This window comes from Amphiura filiformis, chromosome 19 (genome assembly GCF_039555335.1).
Source record: "Amphiura filiformis chromosome 19, Afil_fr2py, whole genome shotgun sequence".
NCBI lineage: Eukaryota > Metazoa > Echinodermata > Ophiuroidea > Amphilepidida > Amphiuridae > Amphiura > Amphiura filiformis.
In genome coordinates, this window is record NC_092646.1 from 6,804,730 (window position 1) to 6,831,127 (window position 26,398).

At 34.5% G+C, this 26,398-nt stretch overlaps 1 protein-coding gene across 7 annotated transcripts in view; it reads left to right on the forward strand.

Annotated features, from left to right (window-relative positions):
• Window positions 1–26,398, forward strand: part of LOC140140861 (uncharacterized) — a 253,129-nt gene that overhangs the window by 105,610 nt on the left and 121,121 nt on the right. The gene's annotated exons all lie outside the window — the stretch shown is intronic.

Consider the following 26,398-nt stretch of genomic DNA (forward strand, 5'->3'; position numbering starts at 1 on the left):
TGCGAAGAATGGTGACCTAAAATGTTTGACAAAGTTTAATTACAGTTACAAGTTAGATATTTTTGATAAGTATCTCTTCTGGATTTGACAATCGAGAGGTCTTTCGTGGCGTTTTATTTATTAACATCCTATATTTCACTTGTACATAATAACCATCAAAGTGGACTCGAAAATGTAGGTCTTAAACTAAGCTGTTTATATGCCGTCAAATGTTTTATTTATATACTCTTGAAATTGAGGAGCTTTATTTGTAAAAGCGGACAGCGAATCTTGACGAAGCAAGCATAAATGTTGTCAAGTAGATACTTGACTCAGATACACTGTATTAGAATGACCAAATATTAAACAACGTTGGCTTGAATAACAAATAATAAATAATCTAAATTAATTTTGCACAATGTTGGGTAACTTGTAACTAAAATTGGTTAAATTTAGCCCTAAAATTTAGACTATTGATATTACACCAACGTTGGGCAATGATGTTATAGTAATAGTTCAAGTATTACTTGAAATTGGATTTGTTTGTGGGAGGTTGAGAGAAGCTTAATGTATGCGAGTTGTTAGCGGTAATTGGACGTGTGATATATGGACGTGGACGTGGACAAATAGTTTTTTGTCTTTGCTGTAGGTAAATGGTTGAGCACTTGAAAAGTAAAAAAGTATCCTTAGGTATTCTCAGAATCGGTTGCATCAGGGCAAATGGTCAAGCACTTGAAATATATAAATAAATAAATCATGGAAGTAAAAGTGATCTGAGGCATTCTTATCGACAGTTTTTGACATTTGAGTGTAAACTTGTGAAACATTACACCTCTAACAGATATGGGATCTGATGTTGTTGAAAAATGTTTTATTTATTCTTATCAAACACATAAAATCAGTCTTTAAAGGGAGCTGGTAAAATGACAATCTAGTTACGTGACTCATGATATTTTATACACAAACGCGCTCCGAAAGGATTTAATATTTTATTTACTATGCCAAAAACCTATTACCATGTCCCACTCAAACTAACCTTTTGTTATGCTAATTAGCCTTCCGAATTTCACGTGTTGAAGGTCGCGCTCTACATACATCAATGAACATCAAAAGAGGAGCTAGGCTGTCTCCGTGTGCATAACTTCTGTGCTTTGCACAACAGCACTTATGATAACGCATATGTAGCGCCTGCGTTCCATTGTTATCTATTTATGCTATAATTAAAGACAGGGATAAAAAGAATTTATCGCGTCTGACGTCATCTGTCAATCAAACTCGAGCACGGTTTGTTTACAAGTGTCGTGATGATGACTTGCTGAACGCGGCGGTATGACCGGTCGCCTTATTGTTAATTTTGCACTTTCAAACCTGCAAACCATCTCAAAAGTTAGGTATTTATAGTGGGAAACTTTCTTTGGCGAAGGGACCATGTCAACAATGCCTAGAAAAGCTGCCTTTTGCCTTGTAAAAGTACGTAATTTTTGGCCATTTGCTGCTGTTCCTTTTCTCCGATCAGTACCAGATATATCGGTCTTCCTTTTACGCGCTATTAACCTGTGTTAACCAATCAAGGATCGTAATTGACAGTGACATCATACGCGATAAATTCTTTTTATCTCTGTCTTTAATTATAGTCTCCTCAGCTGCGAGTTTGCTTTTTGATAACATTAATTGATTGGCAAAAATCTTTCCCACGACTTCATCAAGCACGACTTGAAAATATCTTAATCAGCTACTTAATATTTACGAGTAGTCGCGTGGATTGATATTAAGTATGGAGCTCTGACAGTGGAAAAGTTCCCGAATATAACTTTTTCGTGTTAGCTCTTCATAGCCAATCAGAAACGGAGTTATGCGTTAAAATTTGCATACGGATTTTGTGGAGCGAGTATAGTCAAGCCGATGGCGGAGGAGTTCACATTTGCATTGTATATATTGCTTCTGCTTCCAGATTGAATTGTATCCAAGTAGATCAACCATTTTATGTAATTCCCTGAAATACTTTGCTTTGGAATTTTTCATCCAATACCAGTACAAGTGCTCGACGCATAAACCATACGCACTGGCATTGCACTACATAGTTTCGAGCATGTGCAGTGGCAAGATCTAACAAATTTTAATCTAAATTTGTCAGAAGTTTTACAACTTTTGCATTAATATAGATGCACTTTTCATATTTCTAAAGTGAATGTTAAATCCTAAATACGTATTGCGCGTTTAGAGTTTAAGTAAAGAAGTCGTAAATTTCACCCCAATGATATTTCATCGTGAATTTGTAAAACGCCTCATGATGTACAGAAATGTGTGGTCAAATGGGATATTACCTTTTCAAAAAGAGGAAGCAATTTCTACAAAAAAGAAACGCATGCAGCATCAGGTGAACTTAGCTATATATCAACAAATCCCATAATAATGCAATTTCTGTCAAAGCAGGCTATATATATGTATTGGAATCGGAAATGATAGCATTAATGTTGCCTGTAACACCTCGGTGTCCAAATGTGCAGAACAACTGGGTAATAAAAATACAATTGATACTTTTATCGTAGCAATTTGATAAGCCCAATAAATATAACATTAGTTGCTATATTTGTAACAGAATAAAGATGACGCGCTTCCTGTTTATTTGCCATATATAGAAGTTTGTTTTTTATTTGTGGCTAATAATTCTTTTTACTTTCCTTATTATAGTGATTAGATTGCTTATCTAAGTATGGTTGAAATGATAATATTTTTGCCGTATAGCCTAAGTGATTTAATTTCATCCTTGTAACTTGAACATGACTGTTTATTCATTCGTTAAAAACGTTGATTGATTTGTTTACAGCTTACACAGACATAAGTGGTTATTGAAGATAAAATTACCGCCACTTTTGTATTCCAACGGGTCGATCAAAGAAAATAATGACAGCCGATTAGGCCAAATAAAAAATAAAACATGTTTCACGTCCCCTCCCGCTTCCTTTTTTGAGGTTTCTTCAATTTTATTTTTATTTTTTGAAATTCAGTTATAACTTTTTCAAAAATATGTCTAGGAAGTAGAGTTGCTTTCTATACATACAAGAAACACTTTTGTAAGGTTTTGTGATAGTAAGAGGGGGCCTATCTCTCAGAACAACAAATAAAAAGAGGCCTCCTCCTTTTCCAGGCATTATTGTATACGCTAAAACAGCTCTAATTATGGGTATTTACACTGATTTTGCGATAAAAAATAAAAATAAAAAGCCCCCTCTTCCTCCTTTTTGTCAAAAACCTGGACGTGAAACATGTTTTTTATTTTACTTGGCCTTATATAAATTTAAAAGCATTGCGCTAATTTCCATTATTTATTCAGCATGTCATATTATTTTCTTTTCAGTGTCACGTTTTAGATTTACCGGTCTAATTGAGATTATCAAGATTTATCATGTTTATATCCTGCTTTGATCCTCCTCCTTGAGTATTTTGAGTCGATTTTTAGACATGTGCTATAAACTGCGTTTTACCAAGGATGTATTATACCCCTAATAGTTTTTCGCCGAACCACTACAACACTCAAGTAAGCCATCAAACGACTTTGTACCTATTTTTGCATTTCTCACAAAAATCATAGCGCATTGGTGACAAGTAAGATATGAATATTATAGGGGCAAGGACTATAACTACTGTACTGGAAATTTTATTTCAGCACAGACAACAGTTGTGAAGTTGCAGTCACAATTGAGGGAAAACCAATATTTGATCAATAAATCAATAACTACTTGCCTTGAGTTGCTGAATATTCAGTGCAGTAGTTGTAGTCCTTGCCCCTATAATATACATATCTTACTTGTCACCAATGCGCTATAATTTTTGGGAAAAAATGCAAAAATAGGCACAAAATGGCCAGGGGTGTAGTACCCCCTAAAGATAAATGTTATTAGAGTTAGGGTTAGTGTTATGGGTGGCGTTGAGCTACAGTTAAAGTTAGGGATTAAATGTTAGGGTAAGGGTAAGTGTTAGGGTGTCGTTGGTATTTAAAGATGCGCTTGCATTGCATCACATATTAATGATTGTCAAATGATATTAAATTCCAATATTGTGATATGGGTTTTTTGATGTATGAACAGAATATTTAGTAAATACTATCGGAACCACAGCTTGAAAGAAGCAAAACACAAAAACAAAAAAGAAGCATAGTATATCTCGTATGATTTTACATGGTTTAAAAATATTATAATCATTATGAAATTATATATTTATAACAGCCGTGTCGGACCATCCATCACTAATTCAGTTTTGTGAAGGTATACAAAGATTATGTGAACGTGTAAATGATCTGAAGAATAGATAAATCTTTGTGTTAGTATATTAAATTTTGAATAAACTTTTTACACCTGATACAGTAATGTCACATGTAATTATGAGGTTTTGCCAAACTGGAGCGGTTATTGCACCGCGAAGGTGAACCGAGCCACACACTTCACCTTTAGGAGTACACCCCTGGTTTTCGTTTAATTATATTCTTTTTAAAATTATTGATTTAAAATTAAACTAATTAGTGTTAATTAATTGACATAATTAATATTAATTCACTTGATTAATTTAAATTAAATGCTTACCCATTTCCTGATATTAATCTTAAAATTAACAACTAGCGCGTAACTTGGGTGTCAAATATCACAGTATTCATACGGGTTACCACTGTCAGATTCAAGTTCAGACCCACAATGTGTCCCTTGGTCCCACTTCTCAGTACAAGCCATACATATATACCAGAAAGACTTAACTTCCCACATATACGAGGCAGTTATATATTTTGGCATGGGAGGGGAGTAAAATGGATGCAATAGGCATGTTTTTATTGCCTTTCTTACCTTTTTCCCCATCATGTGACGCCACTAGGGGGTCATACCTTCGCGGCATTTCTAGATATGCCCATTTAAGACCAAAAGGTTAGTCAGTTAGTAAGTAAGTAAGCAAGTAACATACATTTCTATAGGTATTACCTGCGGTCCACCAAAATTTCGCGCCACAGCGTGTTGTCTGCAAAACTAAACACGCGTCGAAATTAGAATTTGGCGTTTTGTTAAATAAAGGGTATTGATAGTGAAATTGTCATAGTCAACTTAAAGTAAGTTCATCAGCCATCACACAAATATTGAGGCATAATCATGATAATATTGTTACAATATCGGTACGTAAATCACTACATTTTTTATTTTTACGTTGAAAAAATGTTATCTGGTTATTAACCGTCATATCTGATTAGGGGTCTTCAGTAATGAAGAAGGTTGTTGTTATACGCTCGTAATTTTAACTGATTGAAAAAAAATGAGTAGAAACCTGACGCTTCAATACGAAATGTAAAGAAGCATAATTTGAAAGATACAAATCTGAAGGAATAAGACACTATTGGAATAACGTGATTAAAACGGAATGGATTCCAATAAATTATAGTATTACGCCTTTATAGAGAGAGAAGGAGAGTTTGAAGTATATTTACAATGGATGAAAAGCTCTTTTAGCGCTCAATGTTTGAAAACATCGTTAAATACATACATTATTACTTACTCTCGGTGCACAGAGCACTTGTTAGCAAAACCTGTGTTTTACAACTAGTGCAGGTGTGTGTAGACTCGTAGGGGCCCGCGTAAATGTAACAGACTATCCGGAATAACGGAATACAATTTCATGGAATGAAGTCAGGTAAACAAACTACACTGATAAGTTTACATGTTCCCTTTAAATGACAGTGTAAACCTTAATGTTGTGCATAAATTTATTCAGGGAAACTCAATTAACATAAAATACGGAACTTTTAAGTATTTTATTATATTAAATGAAAGGGACTTCACAACGAGCGTTGATAATATTGTGGATATTAGCTGAATAAAAAAATGGAAGCATAGTATATCTTGCATGATTTTACATGAGAACTACCTGCCAATTGACCAAAAAGAAGTTTTCATTATCAATTGGACCAATCAGCAACATTGTTAGAATAATTTCACAACGCAAAAAAATTGGGGTGAATTACATAAAAAGCTCCATTCTGATTGATGATTAAACTGAAGATATCATGTAATTGACCAATCAGAGGCAATGTTAGATCAGCAGGTAGTGCTCAGGGGCTTAAATGTTAGTCATTAACCATCCTTGACATTACCTATGAAATGATGTATTAATAATACTATTCAACCGTGTCAGAAGATCCATCACTAATTCAGATTTGTGAAGTTAAACAAAGATAGATGTGAACGTGTAAATGATCTGAAGAATAGATATATTCTTGTGTTAGTATATTGAATTTTAAATAAACTTTTTACACCTGATACAGTAATGTCACATGTAATTATGAGGTGTTATGAAAAATCCTGCCATTGACTCCGATAATTTCGCGCCACGGCGTGTCGTCTGCAAAACAAAACACGCGTCGAAATTGGAAATTGGCGTATTGTCAAATAAAGGGTATTGATAGTGAAATTGTCATATACCGTAAAACCCCGTCTACAAGCATATAGAGTGCTTCTAATGAAAGCTACATTAATCCAGGCGCCATTATGGAGTTTGAGCAAATAAATTACGGATCCAAGCATATACAAACAAGTATTATTTTAAGACCAATCTATTGCATTGGTATATTTACGCTTGCTTCGAATTAATTTAGCTTTCATAAAAAACACTATATATGCTTGTAGACGGGGTTTTACGGTAGTGAACTTAAAGTAAGCACATTCAGCCATCACACATATTGAGGTATAATCATGATAATATTGTTACAATATCGGTACGTAAATCACTTCACATTTTAAATATTGTAAACTTTATATTTTATTCTTAATACATTCAATTTATCATAATTGAAAAGAAGTATAAACCGTCTTATCTGATTATGGGTCTTAAATGGAAAAATACGCTCGTAATTTTAACTGATTGAAAAAATTGAGCAGAATCTTGACGCTTCAATGCGAAAGATACAAAACTGAGGGAATAAGACACAAATGATAATATGACCCTTTTAGAGAGGGAGAAGGAGAATGTGAAGTATATTTACAATGAATGCAAAGTTATAGCGCCAAATATTTGCAAACATAGTTTAGTATGTACTGTTACTTGCTCTCGGTGCAAAGATCACTTCTTAGGAAAACCTGTTTGCTTTGCAAGAAACACAGATGCGTAGACTCGTAGGGCCTCCTCGCAAATGTGACAGAATATCTGAAATGGGAATACAATTCGATGGAATGAAGTCAGGTAAACAAACTAAACTGATAAAATAGTCATATACAAGCTCCATTTGTAAAAAGTTTATGTTGTGTGTACATTTATTCAATAAAACTCCATTAACATAAAATACTGAACTAAAACTGGTCTTTTAATAAATAAAAGGGACGTTACAAACAGCGATTGTTCATATTTCCTCCAATTAAAGACTCATTCAGTGATCCCAGCGAAAGTGTAAAAAAAATTAAAATAGTTTATAAATTGCTTAAAAGGATAGGTCATTCACATTGTCATTTGTTATTTGAAATGAAAAATTTGACAAAAAACAAAGAAAACAGTACTGACGAAGTTGAAGCCCGATTCAGTATATAAATTACAGATGTATGTAAATTCCCCATTTTATGCTATGTTACAATGACAAAGGTACTAAAATCGTAATTTTTAAGATCGTCTGGATGAGCAAATCACTATGTGCCTTTAAAAATGACAACAATTTGCGTATTTTCTATCTGCCTATTTTTTCCTATTCTTCCATCATTTTCTCTTTCTCTTTCTCCTTTCTGTCCCCCCCCCCTTCCTTTACCTTTTTCCCTCTTTCACTTTCTCTCCCTCTCTATCCACCGCCTGTTCTATGCATGCCTCTTTTCTCTCTCTTTATCTCTCCAGTAGTCTGGTTGAGGTGTCAAATAACTGGGTTGAAACGTTTATCAGTATTTTCGGTTACCTTTAATTCAAAAGTTCGTACTACTTGCAAATTATTTACATGATTTTAGGTTGATTGAGTGCAGCGTTATTAAAATAGAATTTAATTTCGCGTACGGCTTGCTACTGGTCATAAAATCTTGTAACACCTTATAGGATAACTAATATAAATGAGGCACGATTTGAAAAATATACAGACATAATAACCATTGTCCCTTAATTGATGAAGTATCGCATAAGTGTAGTTTTGACACCCAATGTATCTTTAATCTACCAAAGGTGTCAAGAAATTTATTCATATACTTCCTGTTTGCAACAATAAGTATGTATTATTAAGGCACAACTCCGGGACGAGAATTCATTATTAAAAAACTGCAAATTTGAAAACTGTTTCAGTTTTCAGTGTTTCTTACACTATATATTGTTACATAGCTAAATTTTTACCGTGAGTATATTAAAGTACCTTGTAATTGTGGATAATTTAAACAGATAATTATAGCTTACAATGTTGTTTCACGTTCCCTCGGGTAAACGAGCATTAATAAACGACACGTCTGATTAAAATTGTGTGGTTTTAGAAAAGAACTTTGAATTTCACCCTGAAATTGGTGCGCTTAATGAATGCATTTTGAATATATTGACAATATTGGTTTTGTTCTTCACGTATCTATTTTATGTTAAATGAGTAATATTTGACAAATTACTAGTTATGAAATCAAATAATTGCACTATTTAAAGATCGTTAGTTTCATTAAGATTCTCTTATTTGTTTGTTTGTTTGTTTGTGGTTTCTTGTTTGTTTTATTGCGGAAGCTTCATTAAGCCAAATACAGTATGGCTCAATTCAATCTTTATTTTCTGAATTAATTGTTGATTATAATTGTTGCTACTAACTGCCCAGTTGCTCTACCAAAATGTATAAAACCAAAGCAACTATCTACCCCAATTACTAGTATTTAACCCCCCACTAGTGTCACTCCAAACATCAATTAGTGATGGTATAAACTAACCCTAGTTAACAGTGCAGGTGCCTGGGCACCTTATACCCAGCTTGGTTCATGTCTGGTCAGATAATTGCTCATTATAATTGTTGAATTAGTGGTCACTTGTTGACAGCTTATCAGTAGCCTGGATCAACAGGGGTGCATTTATATCATTTTTCATAGAGCAATTGTTCAAAATATCTAATGTCAAATGGTTCCTAAAAACCTTATTTGTGAATGGATTTTTACCGTTGACAAAACAAAATGTATGTTTAATATATTAATTATTCCATTAACAGCAGTTTCCTGAGTTTCCATCCATAAATAATCACAGAGTATCATCTGTTTACAAAATAAGTGTTTATTTTCAGAGTTCCAATTAACAATTATCAGTATTATCTGGTAGGGTGCCAAATCCAGCCCTTGCTAATAGTTATAGTCAGAAACAGGTATTTTGTCCTGTAGTCCCTGGCAACCCAGTCTGCTTGTGGCTCACTTGCAAACATACACGACAGAAACCGGCTGTGAAGGAGCCTAATGCACGTAAACAACTTGCTTATAACATGTATAATAAAATCCGATTTTGAGTATAATAAAGAAAGTCATGCATATGCAAAATGAAGCAATTACCTATTGCTAACTTGGAAAAATGCATACTGTAGCCCAATCTTGTACATCATAGCACCCAGTTTTGGTTTGTGGTTTCGAAATGTTGCAATTAAACATTAGTTCTTTCAAATATGAAACGCTAAAACCCAAATCTAGAACAAACAATCATATATTTAGAAAGATATAGCAAACTTTCCATGATAGAGATTGGACCCAAGACAAAGTACACCCAAATTAAGTGTCAATTCAGAAATATCCCACCATGGTGGAAAAATATTACAACCTTAAATATTCCATGCACTATTGTATAATAAAGTTCTCGGCCATCCAATCTTTTAGATCTATATCCTCACTATAACATACAATGATGCTGTAGAGAGTATGATCGCTTAGCTTTATCTCAAGGGGCAGAAAATGAGTTGGTTTATGAAACGCTGCTAATTATTCGGCACTTTTTCTGTGTACTAACATCCTTCTTATCAACAATCTATATATATACATGTAAAACAGAGTAAAATTTCGACAATATAGTATTGCAAATTAAAAAAACAGTACTCGAACAATTTTATTCCGCTATAATAAACTATAATAAGGTATACTTAAAAACAAAAAATGACACTTCGGGTCTACTGAGCAATTAATTAGCCTTGTTGGTTTGCTTAATGGGGTCTCTAGATATAATAAATAGCCTCTATAAATGCAATTATCACCACTGTTACAATGTCTTCCTTTGATGTTAGTTAATGAAGTAATTATGGGCTGATTTCTCGAAACTCGGCCAGAATTAAAACTTTGTATGGTACTTGGATTTTTTTATATTGAACTTGTTAAAGATAAAGTAGGTAATGGTGTCTCCAATGGACAAGGTACCACCAAGGATCAAAGCATAATACAAGAGGATACCTAGAATATATAAAAACAGAGAAAGATTTGAAAATACCTGGCTCAAATGTTTCTGATGTGAGAAAAGGGATAAATGTATGAGATTTTGAGTATTGAATTTGATGAAATAGGTCAGATGAAATGAGCAATGAAGGTATAATGAAGAAACGAACCTAACAAGTTATAATATATTTGTAGAACTCGTACTAACTAGTCCTATAAGTCAGTGTCCTAAGCCTAGTGGTGTAATAAACCTTGCCTCCAGCCGGGCTTCAAGAAAACGACCATTAGAGGTCAGGTGTGAGAGAAAAAACAGCCTGCATCTGAATCTTTATGTATTAAATTCCAATAAACCCATATACTTCGGTTTTTAATAATCTTAAGGACAAAATGATTGATTTGGTTTTTAGAATCTATAAGGAGAGGTACTAAATCGATTCCCTGTCATTGTCATTGTATTTTTATTGCCTTTAATATTGTTAATGTCCATTCATAAAGCTTCAGGTCAATTAATAAAATCTTTAAAGTTGTATTGTAATTCCGTTAAGTGGGTCTTAACGACACTTATTTTGATTAATTGGTATTAGTCCTGGTGCCGACGATGAGGGCGTGTACACTGGCTGTCGACTTCATAATTTGACTGCTGAATAGTTTTGATAGCCATTTAGTAGCCATGATGCAGTCATGTCTGCAGTAGAATTCACCACGACCTTTGCAGGACTTAAACTCCATTAAAAGCTATTAAACCAAGATAACACTCATTGAAAACAGCTCAACTATGTTAAATCAGATCTTCTCTGGTTAAATCCACACTACACATGTTTCTGTTTTACCTGTGCAATGAGCAATGAGCTGGTATTATAATTTCAGTTGGGTGAACGATTATAAAGCAAACACAAGGTAACAATACTGTATGGGCCTTTGTTTACGAAATGAGACTATAGTCTGCATATTGTTAACCAGCATTCTTGAAAATGAGAAACATAATGGTTGCAGACTTAACACGGTTTGGAAATAATTTCTTCATATTTGTTGGTGTTATCTGTCGTTTACATATCCTTCCTAAAACACCAAAGTGCGAATATTTCCAAACACCTAAATTAGCTAAAAATTTAGGACTTGTTACAAAACTATATTTTCTAGAATTTCAGAGAGTACTTTAAATATTGACCGGTTATTTTTCACACAGTGACGTTAACTAGGCAATGCCCATATACCTATAACATGCACTGTTTGTAGAGGTCACGCGTCAATGGTGAGAGTACTGTGTATTATTTATAGGAAAATGGACAGTAACTGCAGTATGCTAAGGTTTTGTGTTTTACATATTTTTTTATTCAGTATTATTAAGCCATAACATCATTCCTTTGTCATTCTGCACACAAAAGGGTACACTTTTGATGTGTTGTCTCTTTCTTAGAGCGCTAATTAACTGACGAGGTGCAATCTATAACCTATCTGAATCACACAACAAAAAACACCAGGAAAAAAGATCACCAGGTCAAAAGTCTCCCCATATTTGACGTTGTTCTGGCCTGGTCATCTCAAAATGAAGTTCTACCCGCAAACGTGTGCTTTAATTCTGCGTACGTTTGCGCGTTTCTAGAAAAGCACTTTTGCAGGGAGAACCTCGTTTAGGGCGAATTGCCCTAAAGATCACGTGAAGTTTATTATCATGCTTTCTTGCCTATTACTTCAGTGTTCGATAAACTGGAAAGCAAAACCATATCAATACATCTCACTCAATATTTTGCTCATGTTAATATATTAATTTATACTAAGGACAAAAAAATAGTTTATAGTCAATATGTGTCGACTGATTTGTCGTCATTGCAATAGCCAGAATGGAGTCAAGTGACTCTATAAGTGGAGTAGTGAACTAGCACTGACTCTCCAAAAGAGTCACCTAATTATCACGTGACTGTCGGAGTGACCCTGTAATGGAGTCAGCGTGACTCTATTAATGGAGTTTGGGTTACTCTAGGAGCAGAGTCCAGCCACTACGCGTCTCTATGTCTAAAATGACTCTATATTGGGAGTCAAATGACTCCTGTGTAGTGTAGAGTCATCAACAGTGACTCTTCAGCGGAGTCAAGAAATTTATGACTCTTCATGGGAGTCAAATTACTCCCAATATGGAGTCATTTTAGACATAGAGTCGCAGAGTGGCCGAACTCTGCTTTGAGAGTCACCTATACTCCAGTTTGGCTTTCAGTGTAGGCAATTCCATTTGAAAAACATACTTCCTCTGTGGAAGACGTTTCTTAAATCTTCCACATGCGTATGGCAGACTTAAAAATGAATAGCCCATTCTGCTTAGCGCTTCTTATTTAAAAAAAAGGATTTTGATGATTGATTAGATTTTTTGTATTAAAAATCGCTTATATAATGTCTTCAAATAGTCTATCTAGACGCTGATCCCATTTTTCTGTTGTACAGAAAGCCTTGTTGTAAATAGGCAGAGGTGTCTCTACAGCTTATCTTAAATGTTAAGATAATCCTAATTTTGGTTTTTATTTATTTTGTGCAAATTACCTCAGAATACGAACTTGGAATTGGATTTCTAGGAATAGGTCATACGACTCAGTCCCAAAATAAAACTTTTACCCACTCCCTGGGCTCTAGTGTATATAAAAACAATATGCGTGAACATTTGTGACCAGATAAAACCAAGTATCACCAGAGACCATGGGGATGGAATTTAGTTTTGTTGGTGAAACTCTAGTGTCATTAAAATCCTTGAAACAGCATCAGATAACACGGTTGTTTCACGCACAATCTGAAAATGTGAGTAAATAATGCATTTTACGAATCTCAGATTCCGGTGTTAAGTGTGAAAATAGAAAGCTTAATGTCATTTAGGTACAAAAAGTCTACGTGACAGCTATGTTGGATATTTAAAGGAGGGATATAGTTTATTAGACTATAAACAGTCACGCATCAACTTGTTATTTGAGTCTTTACACATGATTGATGACTTTTGGAAAAAAGTACGATAAATGATTCTATATCTAAAAGTTTTAAAATATCAGATTGCGTTTACTATTACGAAAGTTTTTTCGAAGCATGGCGTCTATCTATAGAGTTTTTACTCCATGTAGAAGAGCATACACGTAAACATGGGATATGATATGCAAGAATATCCTTCGAATAGACAACACTGTTAACACAGGATTGAATAAACGAAATCCATCGAAATCCAATCGGTTGAATGTAGCTCAAAACTTGATATAAGAATATCTGCGTGATGGGCCTCAATGTGAGATAGAAAATTGCATGTTTTGAAATAATTATTGGACCATTCACTTTTTGGTACCATTTTTAGATGCGTTTCTTTTAATAATGCACGGTCTGAGGTTAATGTTCGAAGCCGAACTGCATGGAAGTATACATTGTCATGCATGACTTGCGCGTAAGAAGCACCAACGCAATACGAAATAAACTTTAGTGAAGTCACTTCCGGTTAGTAACCTTAAATTCGCCGTAGAAGTAGTGATGTAACAGGATTCATTACCATAGCGTTGGATTTACACTATTTTTTGAATGTATTGCCCTGCACTATACGCAGGTTGCACCCATCACCTGTTTATATGTGCAATGCATCTCTATTTTATTGATTTTTTCATCCGGGCAAGTCGGGAGGAAAATAATAAAAATAGTTAAATATCCAAAGCTAACGCTAAATTGGGCACCTCCGCCTTATGAATACAAATCTTTTTAAAGACACTACATGTGCGTATGAAACATACATGGATTCGGCATAATGTGAAATTTCTCTAGAATTACGATCCACGTCTTTATCCCTTCATTGATAATTTACGGTGCAATGAAAAGGAATTGCGTATCGTCTATATATGCCGTCGACGCGTCACGCGTCCATTAAAGGAAATCTGTACCATAAACTAATCAATGGCTAATATAGTTATATACCCCTAAATTAAACATACCAGACGGTCTATATGAATGTCGGAATATTCCTAACAAAGAAAAAGCACTTTTAATCCTTCGTTTCTGCGATTCATGGAAGCCGCCATGATAGCTCCTTTCTGCCACAAGCGGTCAGTGTAACTTTTCCAGCAGACCCGCGGCGAGCGTGTGTTGCTATGGCATTCGCAACCCCCACAGCGAATTTTGGTTTTTAGTGCTGTTTTTACCTTTCGTTCTCAAAAGACATTGTTGATCATAAATATTACTTAAAATACATTTTTTTATGTTCTTCTGTGGTTTTATGGGTAAAAATTGTCGCGTTTTCTTTTGAACGAATCGCTTCGTGTCACCAAAGTTCACGAGGGACGAGGCTCGTGGCACGGATTTCGCTGGTTTCAAAATCGGTGTACCGTTACAGCGTAATAAAATGCATCGGGTATCAATATGGCCGCCACCATGGATTACAAAACGATCGCTGATTGTCGTAAGGAATTAAGAATTTCTCCTTTATTTGGACGTATATAAGCTTGGGACTTTTACTGTTTGTCGTTTTTATTATTACTGCAACTATATTGCCATTGATTAGTTTATGGTACAGATTTCCTTTAATATTCATTGGGTGACATTCAGTGTCCATGATTTGAGATGTGAATAGTGAAAATTATTTTCTGATATTTTACAATGTATTTTGACTACTTATCAAAATTCACGACCTTGCACTTTAATGGATGATACGACTTGATCACGTTGCTTTTATCAAATAAACGCCACACGTAATCATTTTCCTTACAGCATGAATAATGACAATGGAAAATATAATAAGTCACGTCACCACAAATAACCCATTTACCGGTTACGACTTAATAATCGGTAGGTTAATGGTTATATTTTTAACCAGAATGCCGGGCTGGACTCTCAAAAAGTAATTAGAACGAAACTCTTCATTCAAACGAACACGCCGTGTATTGGTGTGTTGCAGAATATAAAGATACTTATCCAATACATCCTTTAATAATTACGTTTGGCAATGCTTATAATATTATGGGAATTTATTTTGAAAAAAAAAAGATCACCAAAGCTTAACCAAACTTAATCACGTGATATAGCATCATCTCGACAACCAGAACCATTAAATGTAGGAAGTAAAGGAGGACAAAAGAATACTAGTTGTTAAATTCTATGGTAGAATCTTGCAATGATTTCTGGGTACCTTTCTGGCATCAATACTTTACGGGATATTATTAATGCCTTGTTAAGATATACAAACAAATGCTATAAACGTGACCTATAAACTACATTGCCTTTCTGGTTATATAGAAGGCGCCCACCCAATTAGGGCCATAATAGCCTTAACACATAAATTCTGACCTATTGTATGTTTTTTCCTTTTTCCTCTACGGCCATAATTTTAACAAAGGATTATTTTGATTAATTGCTGCCAATAGGGTAGATTCAATCGTGTGGGCAGAGAGATATGAGTATTGGAAATAGGAATATAACCTTCGCTTGTAAAAACATCGTTCATTATTGGACGTAGATTACCGGTAGAGTATCGGTTGAAAAATGGTACGTCTCATTTTCTCCGGGATTTTCTCATTATAAGGATATTTGGTCACAAAGGAGACATTTTGTTGTTACTAGTTTCTCTATAATATTGTCGAAGAACATGTGGGTAGAATGGAAATAATTTAGATTTATCAGATATAATTTATTTCCTAGGATAAAACAAAATTAGGTTGAAAGAACATACAAAGGCATTCATCTATCATTATTATAGGGATTTTCATTAATTTGCTGAGCCTGAACACTCTAAAATTAACCAAAATTAAAAATTGTGCATGTTTGGAGCAAACATAGATGTGCTACTGAAACTGACATAAAAGTACGATTAATCTGTTAGTTGGGACTTGGAATAAAGAACGTAATAAAGGGTACGGGTATAAAGTTCATTTTGGTGACATGACGTCATATGAAAACGGACTCTATTCACTTTGAAATGGCATGTTGTAGCTTGTAAGGTTACAATAACGTCTGGTACGAGTCAATGAATATGATTAGAATTACAGCCTAGGAGAAAGACAATACTTCACTTGAAATGACAGTGCGCCTTCGAGTTACAATTAGGTAGGGCGAAAACAATATTTACCAACAACCGATGCCGTGCGAATGAATTTTGGTAATATTACAACAAAAATGTCATATAATGAGAGAAAATATACCAGTTCGAAGCATCAAAACCCAAAATATACTTTTTTGACTATATAACTTGGTGAATTTCAGTGATTCTTTTCAGATGTCACACAAACAAATAGTTCCTCGTCGTATTTCCATGCATAGCCCAGGCCTATTAGTGGTATACGGTATAACCTTTAGTGTATGCTGGTGAGCCACAGATTTAAAAAGGGATAAAAAGGGTCCTACTGGTTGGACTATTTAATTCTATGAATAACAAGAACATTTCTATCTAACTCGGTTTTTTTTTTTGTTATCAATAATTGATATTGTAAGCGCCCTATCGCTACATATTACCTAAGTATACATTAATAAAAGACAGCTTTGTTTAGGTTTAATAATCATGCCATTTGTCAAGGGAGTTGTAAGGAAGAACAAGGAGGGTGGGTAGGAGTATCATTAATTTTCCATTTGGTACCTATATTCCGACGAGTGGGTGCCTATGTAAATAGGCAATAAAATTGAAATTAAATGTCACATACCTATATAACTCTTAAATTACCAGAATGAAAATAATATAAAGGTATTAAAGATAAACACGTTGTGATTGAGATTGCCATCACCTATTTACTTTTTGCATGCTATAAAAGAAAATAATCAAAAATAAGCCATCGCAGGTCTAAACTATTTCAATGCGCAAATTGATTAAAACGTACACAATTAAATTGAGTAAATTAATAATTATTAGGGTAAGTGTGGTAATGAAAACAGTAAGGTTAATATATATACATAATGTTGTTTCCAGTGAATTGCGATTAAAATCATTAAACCACGCTCCTATAAAATAAAATAATTAAAAACAAGCTGTGGCACGTCTTAACTAAAACGTATTGCAAATTTACAAAACGTAAAGAAATGAAAACTTGCAAACTCATCATCAATTTGTGAATATTGAAGCAGGTGGTGGCATAATTGAAGATATATATTTGTAGGATTATTTTGGCTAGAACGCTGATCTTCAATAGTTGCTCTGTGCGTATTTTTATTTAAGTCGCTTACACTTGTTAAAACAAAACAATTATTAACGTACAGAGAGTTGACAGTTTTGTAAAATTTACTGTAACTGGGGCCAATCCCTGATACAAGTCGCCTAGATATAGTGTAAAATTTAGGATGAGCCCAAATGCCTGAAAGGTCACTGCTCCCTCTACTAAGTTGCCAGTCTTCTGCTAAAGATAAAATTTGTGACCAAAATGTATCTAAAATTAATGCATTTCTACATGTAATAGAAAAGAACTTAAAGCAGCCATCGAATGCATTTATTTTTCATTATTATGTGATGAAAGTTGTCAAAACCAATTACATTATTTTTCAAAGATTTTATGAAACCATGGTGCAAATCGTCTGAGACTGTTAAGGATGACAAATTACATAACATGTTCTACAAAAATATAGCATCTTATAACCAACTTAAGTTTGTCACAATTCATAAAAATGTCAGCGAGCTGAATAAATTGATTGATTAAGAGTACTTGTTGTATTGTATAGAATGATATTAGAAAATAATAGAAACAATGGAACGTTATAACGGCGTATACGTGTATGTGTTATCTTTCCATTACCTCATTGTGTCTTGTATAACCCGTATGACATAAGAGACATCATAAACTTTCTGTCAAGACGTTTTGACATATTTAAACTTCACGACGTTACGTAAACACATGATGTGAGGAAAATTATAGAGAGTGAGATATTGAGCTCAGAACTTCATAATACAACTTACAAGCGACACATAAACATGTTTCAGTTTTTTTGACATACCCTAGTTTCTTATCCACTTGACAATAGCTTGATTCAAGTCTATGATTTACATTTTATAACTCGCAGACAAAGAAATATCGCGCCTATTCATTCAGTTTTTGTAATCTATTGTAATTCCATTCCATGGTACTGTCACTGATCATGTGGATGCGCTTCTATAGTAACAGACCATGACTCCTCCCAACAGCTGTCAATCATGCCAATCGTTCTGTCACTGTCTTTCAGGTATACTATTGTGTATGAAAAGTTGGTTTCAAGATCTCCTGGTTGCTGAATTGACGTTCTTTGTTTCACACGCACCTGTTCCAGCCAAAAGTATGTCTGTATGCCCTTTGTGAACGGGAGCTCAATGGGCCCAAATCAAATCAACCCAATGCATTCTGGATAATTTATTAGGTGATGCAAAGACTGTACGTAGTTAAATAATTATAAATTTTCAATCCATTCAGTACCATTGTCCCAACTGAAAAGACAATCATGTTATGGTTGACCTAAATACGTCAATTACCAAGATCTTGAAATTAATCTCACTATCACACGAAAAACGTAAACAGTACTTATTATATCTCCTTCATCATGTTTACTGTACCGTTCTTTAACACGGTGTTAAACAATCATTCCACCCCGATAATTACTTTTCGGTACAAATTCTCAAAAGATATAAAAAAAAAAAATAATGTGGCTTTTGTAAGGCTCCGCTTGGTCTTTATCTCATCACGATAGCGTTGCAAAGTAAATTAATACAAGGGATGCCTACTGCGTCTTGGGTATTAAAACGTGATACTGAGACCATCAATTCGTGATGGAATCATGCCTTGGTTCGCTTCAATAGATGATCTTTTCAATTAGCAATGATTCTTTACATTGGGGGTAGTCTACATGAGAGACCAAATCCGCATTGATGAGCGTCACGTATGTGATCTGAAGTGCGTCTAAATCACATTGCTGCACTGCGTGGTGGACGCGTAAAAGCAACGCTCTCAAGCGCGTCTTGTTATAAAATAGACATATTATGCAGATGATTGGAAATCTTCGGAAAATAGTTGTCGTGTAAAGTAAACAGAAATGTCACAGCCAATCGCACACTTGCGACAACGCGTTCAATGCGCGCGTGGCGTGGTGCTCTTGTTCACATCAATCAGGTACCGCGTTGCTCTTCTTGACACATTAAATGCGGTGTTCACTAAGTGATTGAATACGTTATTAAAACGCTAGAAATTGATTAATTGAATATGTTTTAATGTGCGTAACGTTACGCGTTTGCTTAACGCGCATTTACGCGCCTTAGTTGTTTTCAATTGGAAAAATATTCACCCTGTTACAGAGTGAAATTTGTGTCGTGTAGGCCCAAAGCATATTACACTTTCGTGTGTAGATAGTGCTATTTTATCATGTGCACTCAAAAAGGTAAACACTTGATAACCAACGTAAGGATTGAATGAAAATTAAACTTATTAATTTGACTATAAACCTCGCATGAATAGACATAACTCTATTTCATGCAGAATTGCAATACTGATCATGTAATAATTAACGAAGAGAATATAAAGATAGGATCGTTTGCACTGAGGAAACGCACGAATGAACAAGGAAGTGTATTAATTAACAAATTATATTTAACCCAGATGCGTCACGTTAAATTCAGTCTCGTACTAGGCAAAGCGAGATATAAACAGATTTCGATACAACAAAGCAGTTTACGCAATATAAGTTATCACAACACATTACATTGTCAAGCAGAGCAAATATAGAACTGAGGAGGGGAGAGCATTTCAGGTAGCAGTATTGGATAAAATGTGACCGTACACGACGAATGAGCAGTAAATTCCCCTCGGTCAATTTTATGTTTAGAGAATATTACCATAAGCTTTAAAATGGTATATCATTTGACTTCAAATGATATCCAGAAGTGGGGGTAATGGTTTGTTGAACTTTGCTCCTTCAACAAAATGGTAGCTTTTTTCGTTTCTTGTTGTCTTTTTCCACTTTGCTGGTAATAAATATCAAACAGTCATAATTGGCGGTCGTTTCAAATCATCCCCAAGTCAACGAGATTCAGGAATGTCCACTCATTGTTAATTGTTGGTTATACATACCTAGACAAAATACAATCCTTTGTAAGCCACAACTTGAACAAGATTTAGCCAAAGCAAACTAGAGATATTTAACAATGTTATACAGATAGGTAGAAGCTCATTATCCTCTTCAACAATAGGATTATCGATTGGTTTTAAAGGTGTTTCATTTACGCCGTCAAAATGAGATACATGTATAGCACTAAGTTGAGGTACCTAAAATACGACCTTCATGTACATTTTACACTGTAACTCAGAATACAATTTAAGATATTTACGGCTCATTCGTGGTGTACGGTCACAAATAATGCCACAGATTACCTGATATCAGAGTTAGTAATGCATCAAAAGTAAAGTCCAAAAGCAGACCAATAGCGTTTCCATCTATGTATATATTAATAAGCAATAATATAGAGTCATCCGATCCGTTAATAATAATTTATACCAAATGTCATTTATGTGCAATATCCTTATGCGTAATAACAGAACAATTTGAGATTGAATGTTTTGTGTTTATATGTTTGCAGGTAATATTGAATATTGGCCGCTAATATTGCGTTCTCATGATCAATAGACGTAAGGTCACAGAAATGAAATTATTTAAGACGAATAATGAAAGCAAATATCGCAATAAAAATAAAACTAGTTATTGAAATCAACCACATACTATTTTCATATTACATGTACGTAATAATAGACATATAAATATAAATATTCGTACCAATTATGTAATAAGAAAATCGTTTCTTATATGAAATCTGCCTGGTTGCCACAGAGTTCCTTAACATCCCCTGCAAACATTCGTGCTTAAAAAGTGAAACGACATTACCAAAAACAATATGGAATTATTCAGATCTAACCTACTACTAATTAAAGTACGATATTATATTTCATTTAATGAAGTAAGCTACACTTTATCCCACTTCATACGGTCAATAGAGGCCCTGCATGAAATTATCGACTGGCTCCAAACAAAGGATTTGAGCCGGTGTCCTTCACCGTAGTTATGGCGGAGTGCAGTCCATTCAATCAAATGTTGTCATCAACCTATTTGATCGTAGTGCAGGGTTATGTGTGTAAGACGAACTGTCACGGTAGATTGCAATCATGCTTTTGTTGAATGCATTTGAGTAGTCCGCCATATTTACGGGATGATACGTCACATGCAAGACCTCTATGCAACCTGTTCAACTGCAATCATTAATCCCGGGTTTAACATCTTTAAATTCCACCCATTGCTCATTCAAACTCTTATACTTCCGCCTAGTCTTTACAGCCAATTTGCTACCCATACTCATCCTGTATATGGCTTTACCTAGTTTTTCAAATCTTCCACAAGTGGAGTGAGGACGTTAAATGGATTAACTCAATATACTTCAGGAATGGTCTAGTTTGAATCAGCTAAGGGTGGGATAGATGTGGCTATAGATAATTTTATTTAAATTGAAACCGTTACATGATATCGTGTCCACAAATCAGACATGCAGACTACGTGGACTCTTGACGTCTTTGTAACTTTTATAAAACAATCACTCAAAATGTGTGGCGGTTAATGCATTAATATGTCATTAGAATTGTCTTAAGTAGCTGAAACTTGAGAGATACGTATTAGGTATAGATCAACAACTCATACTTAGTAGATGACACGTTCTTGTTCTTGTGCTTTTTTAAAATTTATTAAAATAAATATGCTATTTGCTTTTCATGCAAATTATTGTAAAATTCTTGGCACTCTCCCAACGTAAGTACAAGATTTTTACAATTTATAAATAAAGTATTTTATAAAATAAGCATTCAAATTGAGAGCGTAAACGTCTTGGTAATTGTTTTTCTAGCATTGGAGGCTTTTAAACTGATTTCATGATTTCAAAATAAAGTTGAAAATGCTTTTAAGCATACTCGAGACAAGTACTAAAATGCTATTGCTAAATTAATGTGGAAAGAAACTGATAATTCTTGCACCATTTTGATACTTGTCGACAACCAAAATTCACATTTATCACATTTGTCTTGCATAAAAGAAAAAACCTGTAATTTTCACATAAAAGAAAAATGACATTTAAGGTTATAAACTTCAATATAACGTTTGGATCGTATTTTGACAGCTCTTCCTGGGTCTACTTGCGGTGAAATATGATCCGCGAATATGATGCCGGTTTCTAATACTTCAATACGGCCTGTGAAAAGCAGAAGTATTGATAAAATGCTAGCACACTAATATTGAAAATGTGAACAAGTTTAAACAGCTGAATCACATAGAGAATTACTATTACATGATGTCAGATCATAAAAAGGTCATGTCACATCAAACATTTCTTTTCTGGAACAAAAACTGCAGGTGCATATTCTTTTGCAAATTTCAAATAGAAGGTGTTGTATAGGTCTCTTTCGTCTTGCTACGGAATTTCTTAAGGCTCGAATTTCGCACTTGTCCGTTGGTTATAGACCCACTTCGGGAAATCCCGAAAGTCTTTACGATTGTAACAGTAAAGCTGACTTTATACTACATCGCTGAACGATAGCGATTAGTTTTTAGCCAAGGTAGAACGTTTTTGTTGCGTTGGGAAAAGCGCGCTACTTAAATAGCAATAGCTCGTCGTTCAGCGCGATGGCGTATAAATTCAGCTTAAGTTAAGCCGATGCGCACATAGTTACTGACTGTTGATGCACAGTGACAGTAGTTCAATGACATTATGCGCATTGCTTGCAAAGGATTCTGGTATATACCCAAAAGGACAATTGTGAGTTTTAAACACTTTGGGCAAGCTGTACCAGCAATCTTGGTAGGTCTATGAAAGCCTACACCACATAAACCTATTGACAAGGCTTCACTAAGGGATCAGTTATATTCCGTAAGCTGTATAATCACTCGAATGTAATTTCATACGTGCTGAAGATAAATTATTTGTATAAGTTGAAACTGACTTTCAGCACAGAGATCACTAACCTTGAATTTTCGATGCGTGACACACATCTTCATCAGAAGAAGTCCTAAGATGTTGTGATAGACTTGCCCTTTTGTTGACCATTGGCAACTTTTGGTCAAATGAGGGCGTTGTATATACGGTTGGCAATTCCAGTCCTTGATCACGATTTAGTTCTGGCAATTTCTTCTTGATCTGGATTGACTAGTAGCACATATAAAACAGTACGTGAATGGCCATGCAATTATCAAACAGATTAATATTATCCGGCTATTTGAAGTACTGACGTATAAGTGGTAAATCACAGCAACGTTTCCAATTTGATCATTATCTGGTTACGATTTTGGTAGAATGCCGATTAGCGATTCGCCTATTTGTTAAGTTATGACACGCATGAATTCTCTAGAATTAGAGATCACGTATTAGACGGTGTTGATCAACTATATGCCAGCTTCTGTAGTTAACTTATCACGCTGAATCACAAGTATAAATAATTGATATGCTCCCTTCTGGCTCTCTACCGCCTGATCCATGTTCGCAAATTCAAACGAATTCATTCATAATATGATTCCAAAATTCTGCCAAATTCATAACGATATGTAAATTTAGAATAACATTGAGAGTGTGCACATGAAAAAGTGAGTAATGAATAATAAAATAAAAACGCCTTTACCAAGATGGTTATTCCCATTGAAACATTGAAAACACAAAATAAATCACACTTGGATATCAGAATGAGAACCTATATTTTACGACAACAGTTAAATGAATACATGAATACAAAACCCACCCAAGTCCATGGAAAGTAATTTTGAAGAAAAAAAAATGTGTATCATTTTAATTAATCAGTTAGATTTACATGGTAAATAGGGCAAGTTTTACATGCAAATGAGTGGGTTAAACTGTATAAGGTATGACGATTAGCATATCGGAGACTTCGTGGGGGGTTATTTTATATGCCGGACTTAGGTGATTTTTTGAATCACATAGTGTATTCTTTACCTTTTGCTCTCAGTCTTTTTTTCTTGTTCTGTGCCCATCCAGCTTCATTTTTGCATTTTTTACCACTTATTTCGTCATCACTGTTGCTATCACCTCAATTAGCAGGTCAGCCATCTCGTCCTGTTTGCGAGGGACTATAGTATGTGTGTAAAAAAGCAACAATTTCTCATGCTTAACACATTTTGCCAAAGTATGGACTTAGGTGGGTTTTGTATTCAGGTATTCAAATATTCTCAAAGAAAACGATGATTATGCCACTTGAAACACACCTATTTCTTAAGGTGATATGAAACAAAGGTAACACACTCATTCAATTTAAATTCTGAAAAGGCGCGTTACATTAAAGATTAGCTTCTTTATAGAATTCCAAAGTACATCATGTAAAGTGGCGTTAAAATAAGACGAAATAGACAACTAAATTGATTGGGAGCGTAAAAAGCTTTCTAAGTGTTGTCTTCATTAAATGAAATAAATACACGTAGTAACTTTATTCCGATGTGTTGTTGGTACAACGTGCTTCACAATACTTTATCTTAACGGTTCATTTTCCCAGTCTATGTAAGTTTACATTGATCTAATACTTTAAAAAACAAAGGAACAAATTAATGTACACACCGCTATAAGTAAATGCAACACGCACTGCCTATATCTTATTACTTAATTAATGGGAATCTGTGATTGTGAGACTAAGGTATTTCATTATCACATTTTGTTTTGCTCGAGCTCAATTTATACTTAAAATCGCTACTTTTGAGCGATCGTTTCAGTTGACTTGTTACTCTTTGTGCTCAAACAAACAAACACATCGATAGGTGCATACTCTCGCTAAAGAAACCTTAAGTTAGTCAGCTTAAAGTAATAATTTATTCCGACGTATAGTGCGTATACTTTTATATTACGTAGTACGTGGAGGTACATTGTTTTGTGATTAACTATATTTTAAATTTTATAAATAATGGGCTATTTAAAATCTACACTACCCCTGTGGAAGTTTTTGGAAAGGGGGTATGTTTTTCAAATGTAATTGGTCAGAATTAATCAATTTGAAATCCATACTCCTTCTGTATTATGGCGTTGCCTATTATCTTCCACAACTGGAGTGGGTATTATTTCAAATGGAAGTTACCAAACTATCTATTCTATTCAAAACTCATACGCCCTCCATGGAAGACTTTAGCGCAATCTTCCACATGGGTAGTGTGGATTTTAAATGGAATAGCCCAATTTGAAGCTGTTAAGGATAGCAGCCTTTGAATACTGAACTCGCTGAATTAAAAAAAATAACGTCTCACATCTGATAAGACCACTTCGACGCTGTGTTTGCAAAAGAGTAGCAGTAGTAGTACAAGGTAGTAGTCTTAAATATGATGTTTTAAACTAATTAAATCCTTGCATTTTAGATGTTTGACTGAGACAGTTTTTAAAATGTATAATGTACCTGCAAACGATTAACATGATCGTGGATTTCTATTAGAGAGTAAAAAATCATTTAATTGAGTTGTTTCAATTTTTACATATTCCATAACAATGTTTTTTGTTTCTGTTTATGTCACATTAACAGTCCCTATTGCGCTATTCCAATTGAAATCCATACAACTCCTATGGACATGATGGATTACATGACATCCATACAACTCCTATGGACATGATGGATTACATGACCATAATCTTCCACTCAAATTGGATCATACCTAAATGTGTTACTCCATTTGAAATTCACAGGGGATTAAGATCATGTCTTCAATGGGGATTATTGATTTCAACTGGAATAGCCCATTGGTGAGCGTGAGAAGGTATTAAAAAAAAACCAATTTCATGTAACGACATTGTAGGTCAATGGTCCGAATGGTCATTAGTCTAAAAACCCTAAAAATCCTAACCATAAATTACAACTTAATCTAATAACCTTGATCGTAAACCCAGCCCAAATTCCATTCGTATCATTTACCCTAACCCTAACCTAATCCTAATCCTAACACTAACCCATACCTTATCCATAATGCTTTCGTGAAAATGACCTTTCGGACTAATGGGCTGTTCTATGCATTCTCGATTGTGGTGCAACAGGTCAATGTACGCAATACAATAATGGTTTTAATCACGCTGTAAAGACATGAAACGATCCGCTTTCTAACACCTC